The sequence below is a fragment of the Mus caroli genome, chromosome 3 (assembly GCF_900094665.2).
Source record: "Mus caroli chromosome 3, CAROLI_EIJ_v1.1, whole genome shotgun sequence".
Lineage (NCBI taxonomy): Eukaryota > Metazoa > Chordata > Mammalia > Rodentia > Muridae > Mus > Mus caroli.
In genome coordinates this window covers 63483434-63496717 of record NC_034572.1, presented here as the reverse complement: position 1 = coordinate 63496717, position 13284 = coordinate 63483434, and the positions used below count along the sequence as shown (strand labels likewise).

The window sequence follows — 13284 nt, the reverse complement described above, 5'->3', positions numbered from 1 at the left end:
GGTAAGAAAGCATTCAGATGGCCAATCAGTCCTTTGGAGCATGAAGAATGTGAGACATGTTTGAGTGCTCAAAGCAAAAAAAAAAAAAAAAAAAAAAAAAAAAGGAAAGTGTGGTATAAACAACTCAGCAAGAAGAGGTAAGAGGGGCTAGAGAGATGGCTCAAAAGTTGAGAGCACTAACTGCTCTTCTAGAGGTCCTGAGTTCAATTCCCAACAACCACATGATAGCTGACAACCATCTATAATGACATCTGGTGCCCTCTTCTGGCCTGCAGACATATATGAAGGCAGAATCAATTCTTAAAAGTTAATAAAATCTAAAAGGAGGAGGAGCAGGAGCAGCAGCAGGAGAAGGAGGAGAAGGAGGACCAGGAGGTAAGTGCCAAACAGGAAGAATGCGTGGGCAGTGTGTGTGTTTAACATGGAAAGACCAGAGGGTAATATGTTGCCTAACCATCTCTTCTAAGCCCCAATACCTCAGAATTATTATATGCTAAGAATGAAGGAAGTGAAGTGAAGACAGCACAGCAACCAGAGAATCTGAAAGACAGAATAGACAAGAGAAGGGAAGTGTGGACAGCCACAGTGGGTTCTGAATTGTGATGAATTGTTACTATCTGTCCCACACGAGAGAGGAGCTATGCTTGGGGGAAACTTTGAGAAGTGACTTGAAGTGACAGCATGGAGGAACCCATATAAAAATAATACCCTCGTTGTTATCATGATGATTGCTATTTCTGAAGAGCTTCATTCCTTTTTATTGTACTTAGGGTTCAGCCTAGATTCAGTTGGACATGGAATAATGAAGTAAAATATAAACCAAAAATGCCGATGAGAAAAAAAACTAAGTGATCTTCATCCATTCCATTTACAATTATAACTCTAATTAGAACATCTTAACACTCCATTACTTGATGTGGATTCTTTCCGTAATTCTATTTTCACTGCCATAATAGTTTCAACCCCAAACTGCATTAAAAGATTCTATAGTTGTAAATTCTTTAGTATCACTTTGGGAAGAAAATAACTAAAAGAATGGATCTAACTAGAAATATATACATAAGAGATAATGACATTTTGGGTCAAAATTATGGTTTAACTTCCCCAGACATGTGCTACCATATTGTCTGCAAAAGTACACAAGGGTTTTTAATTTTAGCATACTGGGAAAGAAATTGATGGAAAATGATTTAGGTGCTATTTTAACCTTGACAATCATGAAATCCAAAAGTCTTAGCTTTTTGCAGAAATGAGGTTAAAAGTGACTGACATCTGTGTTCTCTCTGAGTCCACCAGGGAAACCATGACTTGAGTCCACAAGAAAAATGCATGTGTGCCCTTGTAGAGCTATAGTTTCAGAAAACGATACTTTTACGTTGACAAACTGAATAGAGATTTCTAATATAGCAGTATCCCTGACTGCCCCATCTCATTCCTTCACAGATAGACTGAAGGACTATAAGTCATTACAAGAAGTTTTCAGAGTCCTCAAATTCCATCCCAAGGCCTTTGCTGAGCCTCTTTGAGAAGTTCCGTTCAAAGGTTTTAAGACAGCAACAAATTCTGAGCCAAACAAGCTATGAAGATTTTTGTCTAACAATGCTATAGCAGCCTAAACTAGAGTAACAGTCACGTGTCTTTGAGTTGAAAATGTAATTTCACCTGAAAAATATAAGATACAATCAATATCTGATAAAAAATGAAGAAATTACAGAGAAAATGATGGAAACTGGAACCAGCAGCTGTCTAGGTTAAAAACTATTTAAAGAGGGGGCCGGAACAAGAGAAGCATTAATACTATGGACAATACCACAAACTTGCCTCCAATTATCTATCCAATCTGCTCCTTCACCCTCCATCTGGTAAACAGTGGTCGGGTGCTTCAGTGGACACTGGGAGAGCCTGGATATATATGGTTTTCAGTCTCTATATCAAACAGTAAAGTTAAGCTGACTCCTACCTGGGAAATGCAGAGTCAGAAAAGTTAAGTGACTCTGGGGAGATTGAGAAGACCTTCCTTAGAACTGGCTTGCACTCCCAAAAGTTATCAGAGGGAAGGGCAGGAAAGAGAGGTGAGTAGGCACAGTGGGGCCAGTGTGAGGTTAGCACCAATCTGGATCAGTAACCAAGGCAAAACCACAAGACTGAGAGATTGTTCACAAATCCTAAAGCAAGATGATGTCCCAAGGACCCACTGAAATTGATCAGCGGCTCACCTCCTTCTTCCCAGTGATGAGAATCAAAACTAGAAACTGGTCAGGTAGAGCTAGGACCCCCCAAAGCAGCAACAGTTCTGAAAATGACCTTGCTGGAACCCAGGAATGCCAGATGAGTGTCCTGACTCCTGGTCCTTCATTATCTCTTGCCTTTGTCAGAAAGTAATCTTTACAAAAGAATAGGGTCAAAACTGAGAGGTGCCACCTGGGCATCTCAGAGATGAGCCAGGCACACTGATCATCTCATCCCACTCCAGACCCACCTCAGTTAGTACCTTAGCTCCTTTTAAAAGCTTCCAAACTAGCAGAGACCTGCCCCTGCCTATGCAGGAGCTCTGCCAAACTCCACCCCTTTCTCTTCCTCCCACATAAGAATCTATAATAAACTTTTCTCTAAAACTCACAGAACAAACTTCATTGTTCAAGTGTGAGTGACAAGAACCAGAAAGCCACTGGCACAAGGCAACATTGATAACTGTTCTCTAAGATCCTGGTTCCTACCCTACTCCCCACCCCCACCCTCAGGTTAAACTCAGCAAGAACAGAGAAATCGCCATCAAACTCAAAGACACCCTCAATTTCTCGAATTACCAAGTCCACTGGAAATGAGGAATTTCTAGTGTTGGGGATCACAGAAGAAGCTGCTGGAAATTTTTGGAAGGCCCACCTGAGTTGCTTCATCCACTGGGGAGATTGGAGTCCTTTCTCACGGCTTTTACTGTCATTAATAAAACACTTTAAGAACAGACTCAGAAGAAATCTCAAGGGCAATTTTATCAGAGTTTCAAAGAAGAACTCCAGGGCAGACAAGCAGCTAAATCTCCGCAGATGCCAGAGAAGAAAGAGGAAGAGGAAAAGAGAAAGCCATGCCTTCTGAGTTACAAAAAGAGCTCACTGAGCAACCACGTGGGGGATAGGCAGCAGCACTGTAAGTGGGTGGAGCTTCCAAGGAATAGTGAGGAGCCCTGTCAAGAAAAATGTAAAGCAACAATAACAACAACAATAACAACAACAACAAAAAGCTATGTGGCTGTACTGCATAAGCAACTGTATGGAGAAGAGGGGGCCTGGGAGGAAGGTACATTTTCTCATTAAGGGAATAATTATTCCTCCCATCTCCTTGGTGTGGCTTAAGGTGAATCAGCCTTCCTCTTAGCCAAGGGACTGACCAAGCCAAATGGATTAGGTTGTTTTTTCAAGGTCTGATAGTTTCTTTGTTACTCATAGACTTGTTTTTTTACTGGACTCAGAAGTAGAAACTCTAATTAAGGACAGCCAGTTTGTTGGCAAACTGTTCCCGGAGCCTCCCATGCCCCTTGGCTTCTTCAATTCTCTTGATCCAAAGTTTAGCATCTCCTGCAACCTCCCCCTTGTTTTTCTTAGTGCGTTTTTAAATTCAGAACAACACGTTTTGGCATTTGTGTTGCAGGACTCATGGAGTGACAAGACAATGAATCGTGGGTGTTTTGGTCCTGGGCTTCTTACCTTTTGTGTTTATGGGCTTGCTGGCAGCACACAGGTAAACCATCTTTCTGATTCTGCTAGCTCCTTTGAAACCCAACCCCTGAGACACAGTACTACTTGTCAGTCCAGGAATGCCCTTCTCTCCATTTTGTACAATAAACAACTTAAGAACCCTCAGACTGGCACCCACAATGCATCTGTGAACAGACTTGTGCTTCCTATCTCCTGTTCCCATTGGTCTATAACAAGAATGCCCCTTACTCAATAGCAGGCACATCACACCATGTGTGGAGACAACTTGCTTCATGGGAAGCCTTGTGTATCCTTCCCAGCATTGATCTGGACCACAGAACCCTTCCATTCTCCACCCACAGCGTTAGCATCTACTTCTGTAGCCATGTGCTTCTCCTAGGAAGTATAAAGCTTGAGTTCATCGTTCATTTCAGAGAGCTTCTGACAGGTGGTGGCTAAGAAGGAGACGTTCAGCTTCATCTTGACATGGCTGACCACCTAAGAGGTGCCACAAAATAAGAACTCAACAAGATTAACTCTTAGGAGAGGAGAGAATGGAGCCTCTTTACCCTTTACTCTTTACAGGTATATTTCTCCCCTACCCCCAGGAAGAAAAATATCTTTCCTTAAAAGGCCTCAACAGAGCCTTGGCTTTGATGCCATATTAATATATCACCTCTGAAGAAATACTTCTAAAATAATGTAGGAAAAGGGCTGAAATCGGTGGATGTGTATAGCTCATTTTCATCATGAAAATCTAGATGCCATTATCTATGTGACTGCTAGCCACATGCCTCTCCTGTGGGGGCTGTGACGGCGGTAACTTTGACAGAAACCAGAGGTCTCAAATTCCCTCTGTCCCATGTAGGTAGAAATTACCACCCATCGGATACTACCGGGATTCAAGACCTCAGTTTGACTGGAGACCAGGCTGTCTGTGCATAGCCCATTGCCTCACATATATCTATCTATCTATCTATCTATCTATCTATCTATCTATCTATCTATCATCTATCTATCATCTATTTATCGTGTATCTATCTGCCTACCTATCTATCAATCAATCAAACATGTATCATATAGTCAATTAAAGAAAATTATTCCATGAGGTCAGAAACTATAATTTTGAGGAGAGGGATTAGATGGGAAGTAATAGAAATAGAAAGGGGGAAAGGGAGAATGATGTAATTATATTTTATTTTCAAATATTAAAAGGTTTTAAAGAAGGGGAAAAAATCTAGAGATCTAGCTCCAAAGCTATTTACTGGAAAGAGGCAGTGTGGAGACTAGAGTCCCATCCTCAATGGCAGTTTCTAAGCAGGCACTCATTTAGAAAGAGGTAGAACTCCATAGCTCCCCCTTGCCATTCCTGGCTAGGAGACCAAAGATGAGCTTGGAACTGATGCTGTGAGGGTCTCTGCCATGAGTTGCCTGTCCAATTTCCATCTCCTGATTTCACCCCTAGATTGAACCTGAACCATCTACTTGAGCCAGCCTGTAACAGAACACAAGCAGGCACTTCATTACACCTCCTAATCCCTCAGCTATCTTCTCTATTATCCCCTGCACATCAAATCTACCAAGGAGCAGTGGGTTGAGGGGCATAGGGTTGGGGATGAAAACAGTATTAAAAAAAAAAAAAACAGGCATTCCTCTATAAGGGACGTGGAGGAAAATGATGAATCAGATTGACTGAACACAAAATTAATTTTGGGAGGGCAGATTTCTCTGTGGAGACCTGTCTATCCTGGAACTCCCTCTGTAGACAGGCTAGGCTCACTCAGAGATCTGCATGCCTGTCTCCTGAGTGCTGGTCTTAAAGGCATGGGTAACCCCCACACCCAATGACAAATCTCTAAGCTGAGTGTGTCTGTCAGCTTAAATTCTAGACCTATGTTTTACTTAAATATAAACAGAAACGTATACCAAATGTGCCCATGTTTTTATTCCGCAGCTGAAGAAATGCATCTCTCACTAAATGAAGCTTCAGGAGTTCCAAGGTGAGAAAAGATAAACTTATTTTAATCACAGCTCTCAATTGTCTGTTCCGTCAGCATTATGAAGTCATGAGGATTTAACAGTATTTTAGGGCTGACATCATGGCATATGTGTGTAATAGGACCAGGGAATTTCAATTTTAGCTAACAAAGATACCTTTTTTCAGTTGAATTTAGGCAAAATGTTCACCTTCCATTTCAGCCTCAAATGGCTTATAGTTTCACCTTGCTTTGGGGGCACTTATTTCTACGCTTGCCTCATAGATCAGGGAAATTTGAACTTACAGGAGGAAGGAAGAAGGCCTTATAAGTACCAGAGATGGAATCTACTTGGAGTCAAGCAACTAAATCAGAATCTTGACACCAGCATGTGCTGGTCTTGTTGCAATGGAGAGAAACGGGAGACTGAGTTAATGAAGGCTTTTTTCTCTTCAGGCACTGGAGTTAAGGAGCATGAAGCTCAAAGTCACAAAACATTTCCACTGAGTTCCATGGCTCTGGCTTCCTGTCTGGACAACCTAAAGAATGAACTGCACAGACCACTCAGGGTGAGTCTTAGAAGGACATTTCCCAAAGGAAAGAATGCAGTGCTCCTGTATAGCAGGGATGGTCCAAGGAAACGGAGTACCAGGGAATAACCAGTCTTATGGCTTTTATAAGGCTAATGATGGGAACACCCTAGCAGGCAGGAGGACTTACTTGAGAGAAGAAAGAAAACATGGAGGCAGACCTCCTTTCTGCATCCCCAGCCTGTGGACAAGGAAGAACTTAAACACATCTGGCATCCTGGGCCTCCAGCACAGACAGACATGTTGGCAGGACATCTTATATGTCTGGCTTTTAGTCAAGAAAAACTACTTGTTTGGGGGGTCTCTGCCCTAACACAGTCTGATTAGTTTCCATCTCGTGTTATCCTAATAATAACATGATAATCAATCATATAATAGTCCTGAAACTCAGAAAGACTCAGAGTGTAAGCTGTATCAAAGGTCTATTTTACAAGGTAACTTAAAAATTAACTAAGATTCTTAGTGCAAGGCACATAGTACAGAGCGGTCGCCTGGTAAAAGTTAGCTCCCTCCCTTCCTTTGATTTTCTTATTGTGAAGTTCATTAGGTGAGAAAATAGAGTTGTATAAATAAGCATTCATTGTGTCTACTGCTGGCTCTTCTTTTAGATGTTTTGAAGCCTTCAACAAAATTACATTAAGGGAAAATTCTACCTAATTACAAATAATAACCAAAAATTGAGTTGGCCTCAATTAAAACAATTTCATCCAAGAACTCTTTAAAATGTTAAAGTTAAAATATGTAGCAACAGTATAATTAAAAAGTCAAAAGTCTTATAATTGCCTTGTTTTGCAGTGAGTGAAGGTAAGCCCATGGAGTTTTCTAATTCTCTCCAAAGGACTGTGTTTACCTTTCACTTGGCCTCATCAATTTTTATCTGCTTTTTACTGTCATATTATGGCCCTTTTCAATGACTACTTCAATAACCAGAATTTCAGGGTGATTAAGCTTTTGTCTTTGAATGTGTAGTTTTAATGGCTGACTTTTCATGTTCTGATTGGCATTGGCAACTCATCAAGTGAAAAGTTGTGATACCTCTTCGATAGAACAGATTCAAATGATGCCATGTGTATCTGACAAGACGAGGAATTAAAGACGTAGTGAGACTATCTCAGAAAGAGGTGGAACCCAAGCAGTTACCTAGTCTAGCCCTTCAGACTATGTATGAACCCCCTCAATCTCATTCTGTTTAAGGACTGCCTACCTCTCATTAGAGGCTGCCAATAAAATGAAACCCACCATGATCATGAGCATCTAATGAGATTTTCAGAAAGGAACAATTTTTATATAGTGTTTCCCAATAGCAGGCTGAAATCAACTGGTTCACTAGCAGAGTCCCTTCTAATCTCTGCTGCCTGGGATGCGTATAGAAAGCCATAGATACTTTATCTGCTCAGAGGTGAGTTTCAAAAGGTAGGGGCTTTGTGTGTGTGTGTGTGTGTGTGTGTGTGTGTGTGTGTGTGTGTAGTGGTGGTGGTGGTGGTAGTAGTAGAGAGAAATGGTGAGAGCATTGTATCCATGTGGAATCAGAGGACAGCCTTGGAGAATGGTTCTCTCCATCTACAGTGGTTTTGGGGATCAAGCTCAGATCTTTAGTCATTGTTCAGCAAAGGCCTTTACTCACTAGGCCACATGTATCAGACACTTTAATGTTGTTGTGATAAAACACCATGACCAAGGCAATGTACAGAAGAGAGTTGAATGGAGCTTCTAGTTCCAGAAAGGCAGGAGTCCATCATGGAGGGCAAGTGTGTCAATGACCCCTAGGCATGGCGGCAGGAATGGGGAGCACATCTTGACTTGCAAAGAGAACAAATTGGAAGTGGCTGGGGGATTTAAATCTCAAAGCACAGCCCTAGCGATATACTGCCTCTGTCAAAACTACCCTGCCTAAAACTTTCCAAACAGTACCACCAGCTGGAGTTCAGGTGTTCAAAATGCCTGAGATTGTGGAAGACATTTTCTCATGTAAATTTCCATAGCACCTTGTTGGGATAAACATTATTTGGCAGTTCCTACCCCCATTGAATTATTTAGTTCTGAATCAAAAGATTTAAAAAAAAAAAAAACCTTTAGAATTATGATAAGCCTAAAAGCACTAGAGCTTGGCAGACATCAATCCTTTATGATATTTTGTCTACTTCCCTGTCAATAATTCTGAAATATCACTTGCCATGTTCCACCTAGGCTGCTCCTCCTCCAGTAGGCCAGCCCTCGTGGCCAGCACTCACAATCCACTATATCCCATGGTGATTCTTTTCTTCTTGTTGTTCTTCTTGTTCTCATCACCATCATACTCTTCCTCATCCTTCTCTTCCTCCCTTGTGGTCTCTCCTGAGACCTCAAGCAGAGGAACTTTGTTATTCCCCCTTCTCTTTTTTGCCCAGCCCAGGCTATAGGCATCTCGATTAACCAATCAGGGATAACTTGGGGGATATAAAGTTTACACAACAAAAGTTGGTGTATATGAAGATCTCCTCATCTTAGAGCAACCAGATCGTGGTGGTACAGAACACAAGTTGGGGCATTTAAACACAAGTGGTACCAGAACAACTCCCTATACCACCTCAACAGTCTTAGTAAAGAGGATTTTATTTGTTTCACTGGGTAGATCAAATTTCTCTTCTTGTTTTGATTCTAACCACTCAAAAAGGAACATTGACAGGTGGCTTTCTTCAGAAATGTTTCTCACCATCAGGGTGAGAGAATAGCTAATCAGATGAGTTAACAAGATGAACTTATATATCTGACCTGACTAAGCATGTGACGACTTACAAGCCTCTCCAAGCATGGACCACAATGACATTCCTAATTCGAGAGGTTCATCATGAGCTGTGAGTCCCTCAAAGCTACTCAGTGGCTCCATTTGAAGGAGCATTCCCTAGAGCCACAAAAGGTGAATAGTATTCTGCAATAGTCATCACTGCACACCAAGAATAGCTCCTAATGTCAACACAAAGGGTGAAGTTACATGAAAGAACAGAATACAGTGTGCATTCGCCAAGGCTATAAAATCCTACACTGTCTAGCCACTCAGTCAAAATACTGCATGTAAGCTTCCCTAAGTTTAAGCCACAATTCCATAACCAACTTGAACTTACACGTTTGTGCTTCAGACAGAACTATATTTACATTCCCATTGCAAAGGCTGATTTATGCTTTTCCCACATGCAGAGAAAATGACTACTTCTGTCATTTGAAGTAGAGATCCTAGCCACACACCACCTAAATTTGCAGGGTAAAATTGGGTGTAAGGAACGCATGCTGTTCAAACAAACAAAACATGAAGTGTGTCAGCAACATAGCAATTATACATATCCACACTGGAAAACACTCATCAGCCCCCTGCCAATTGTGTTCCTATATTTAAGGCACTATGGGTCACTCTGATCCCGCTTGAGAGACTACTTAGATACTTCTAAATTATTATCGTTTGGATTTGAATTTCTCCCACAACAATTTCACTCCACCAGGTACTTCAGATCATAGCTATGTATCCACTCTAAATGCTAACTCTGGTCATGTGGTATGAAAGAAAATCATAGAAAGAACATTTCTTTTGAAATACAACCTTCCTTAATAGCCTGTGATCAGACTGCAAAGACGGACTTAGTTTATCTGTTAAAGCTATTTTATAAACATAAGTACACTTCTCTCTCCTAGTGCATTATATTAGTTGGCAAACACATGTTACTTTCCTATAGTCAGAGCACTGAGGAGGCCAATGCAGAAGAACCAAAAGTTCAAGACCTACACAGGCTACAGAGTTAGTTCAAAGCCACACTTGTGACTTAACAAGATCTTGTACCCCCAAAAAAACTTTCAAGTGAAAGAGGACTGAGAATGTAGCCACCAACATAAACCCGTAGGATCAATCTCCAGTATTTAAAAGAGAAGTCAACTCTAGATTACTTATAATAACTAATAAAATATAAATCCTATACAATTATAATTCCACATTATTTAAAGACTAATGATAAGAAAGACATGTATATTACAGACCAGATACTTCCTAGTCTCTCCAGTCATACTTGGCTGACATCATGAATGAGCCACACAGAGACCTGCTGCTGCTTCTTAGCTCTACCAAGGTTTAGCTGTATATCTCACTTTCAAATAGTTTTTGAGTGACTATGATTGAATTCACACTTTTAGAGGCCTTGTAAGCTTCTGCCATCCACTGGAAATATTCTAGATGACAGCTCTCTCTTCTGCCTGGATCCAAAAATGAAAGAACAAGTGGAATAGACTAGAACCCACTTCCTGGATCCCAATTCAAACTAAGCCAGAAAAGCTGAGTATGACCAGGGAGCCTGTGAACATGTGCCTGGAAAACAAATGCCCCCTTGTTGACCATAAAGTATTTAGGGCTGTGTGTCACTACAATAAAAAAGTGGAGGAAGGAGTATTTAACTAAATGCTTCTGAAAGGCACTAAGATGACCTTTATAAAGCTCATCCACTCTGGGATTCTGATGGTCAAAGGTTATTTTACAAAAAAGAAAAAAAAAAGTTCATTGGAAGTTCAAAAGGCCATTTTGACTCTTTAATAGAACTTTTTTTTTTTTTTGTCTATCTGATTCTTCTTGGTAAAGCTAAAGATCCTGAACCTATTGCCTGTGTCTGAACTGTGTCCCGCATAGAAGCGGGACAGCTGTATTTAAAACTTCAGAAATCTCTCCTCACAAAAAGTAGCAAGCTGTGCCCTGAGTAAAAATGTATACCTCCTTGCTTTTATTTTTATGTCTTGACTATGGGGTAAGCTCCTTCCATTTTAGATCACCTCTCAACTTTTCTCACCCTGATTCAATTTGAGTGTGATGTTCCTACTTCCTGTTACAGGCGTCTTTGAGGATAGAGACCTCATCATATTCATCTCTGTGTGAATTTCCTGAGTGTTCAACAACACCGATTACAGAATGGTAGGTGGGGGAGACATGGAAGAATTATAGGTGGGAGAGAGAGGAGAGAGAGGAAGAGAGGGAGGGAGGGAGGGAGGGAGGGAGGAGAGATGGAAAGAGGAAGGGAGGGAGGAAGAGGAAGAGAGAAAAGAGAGAAAGAAAGGGAAAGAGGAAAGGGAGAAGGCGAGAAGAGAGAGACTAGGAAATCTAGCCAGTGGTGGGGTACTTCAGCTACAACTTTTTCAGAAGCACCTACTTTACTGACTCCTCTCATCAAAGGCACTCCACTTCTGGAAATGGCTTTCCTCACATTCTCACATGGAAAGTACTTAGTCGTTCTTTCTAAGACACAACTTACTGCCAACTCCTTCCTTTCCCACAAAGCTGCCAGTTCCATGCAGGCAAAAACACATTTTCCTTGTTCAAGGTTGTATCCAAAGACATTTAGAATGATGTTTGGTGTAAGGCGGTTTCCCAGCAAATAAGTATGTAAATAAATTAGTGTACAAAGCTTTCCTAGTTCAAACAAGTTGTTCTCAATCCCTCTCCTGTTCTAATCCAATTAATAAGTCTCACTTAGAAAGTTACAAGATGGCTGTCTTGTACATCCCAGCACATGGTCAATGGAAAGAGACCAACATATGTTGCAGATGTAAGGAGTTTTACAGCAGGAAAAAAATCAGGATTGACAAATCTGTGAGCTCAGGTTATCCACCCTGATTGGGTTCAGCACCTCAAAACTGTATTTTGTTTTTCAAATTCAGTCCCAGCTGAGAGAGCTACTCTGGGAGCCTTTCACTGGGTATTTCCCTCTGCTTGCCACACATATTGGCTGCTTTCTCGTGGAGGCCTGCTCTTGACAGCATTTTCCAGGGCACTCTCAATCATTCTGTCTGTAGGTATGAGACAACTTCTGAGATTCAGATTGCTCACTGATTTCTGAAGCACGTGTGGTCTCATGCATAATTGTTAATGCTGTGTCAGTACCAGTTTCTAGGCTGGAAACCTCCCTAGAACACTGTAGCCCAAGTCTCTCTGGCTGGGCTTGAGCTGCTGTTGTCAAACATTTGAAACGTTCTGAAGTGAGATATTTAACCTTAGACTCCCCAATCCTTATTTTTTAAAAAGGAAATGAAGCAACCACTTACTGATTAATAAATTTCTTTCCTATTCCAACATCTATCAAAGCTTTGTCCCAAACTCAAGGAGGAAAAAAAAAAAGCATTAATGCTACATTTGGGTTTCATGAATATAAAAACTACCTCTTATTGACCATTCATTTGCTTTTTGTTGTTTGTTTTAATATGAATTTGCATGTTTGCCAATTTGGGGAAATGTATGTATATGTGTCTGAGTATATGTGTATGTATGTGCTGGGGTGTGCACATATACTCACATGTGGAGACCGGAGGAAAACATTGAGCATCCTGTTCCATCACTCTATACCTGATTCCCCTGAAACAGAATCCTTCATAGTATCTGTAGCTAGACTAGCAGCCAGCAAGCCCTAGTGATTCTCCTGTCTCCACACTCCAATTCCTACAGCTTTGGGGTAACAGGCATACATAACCATGCCCTGTTTTTAGTATGAATTTTAGGATGGACTTGAACTCATAGCCTCATGATTGCACAGCAGGTGTTTTATTATTATCACTATTATTAGATTTTTCTTTATATACATTTCAAATGCTATCCTGAAAGTTCCCTATACTCTCTCTCCACCCTACTCCCCTACCCACCAACTCCCACTTCTTGACCCTGACATTCCCCTGTATTGGGGCATATAAAGTTTGCAATACCAAGGGACCTCTCTTTTCAGTGATGGCCGACTAGGCCATCTTCTGCTACATATGCAGCTAGAGATACAAGCTCTTGGGGTACAGAAGGTGTTCTTATCTGCTGAGCCATCTCCCTAGGCCACTCGTCGGCCATTCTTGTCCAGTTATTTCCCTCTAAATCTATTCCCCATCACTTTCTGATTCCTAGAATTCCACTCACCACTCAATACCTTGTTGCTCTTATATGAAAAGTCAGACAGCTAGGACACAGTGCAGCAAAGGGATCTCAGCCATTTGTCACTCACTTCTGTGAACACAAATTTTAGTCCAACAGAGCCAATAAGCCAA

The 13284-nt window shown here is 41.2% G+C and overlaps 1 pseudogene; it reads right to left on the bottom strand.

Moving 5' to 3' along the window:
- Positions 1-3477: 3477 nt before the first annotated feature.
- Positions 3478-4172, bottom strand: LOC110291840 (annotated as a pseudogene).
- Between the last annotated feature and the right edge of the window lie 9112 nt (positions 4173-13284).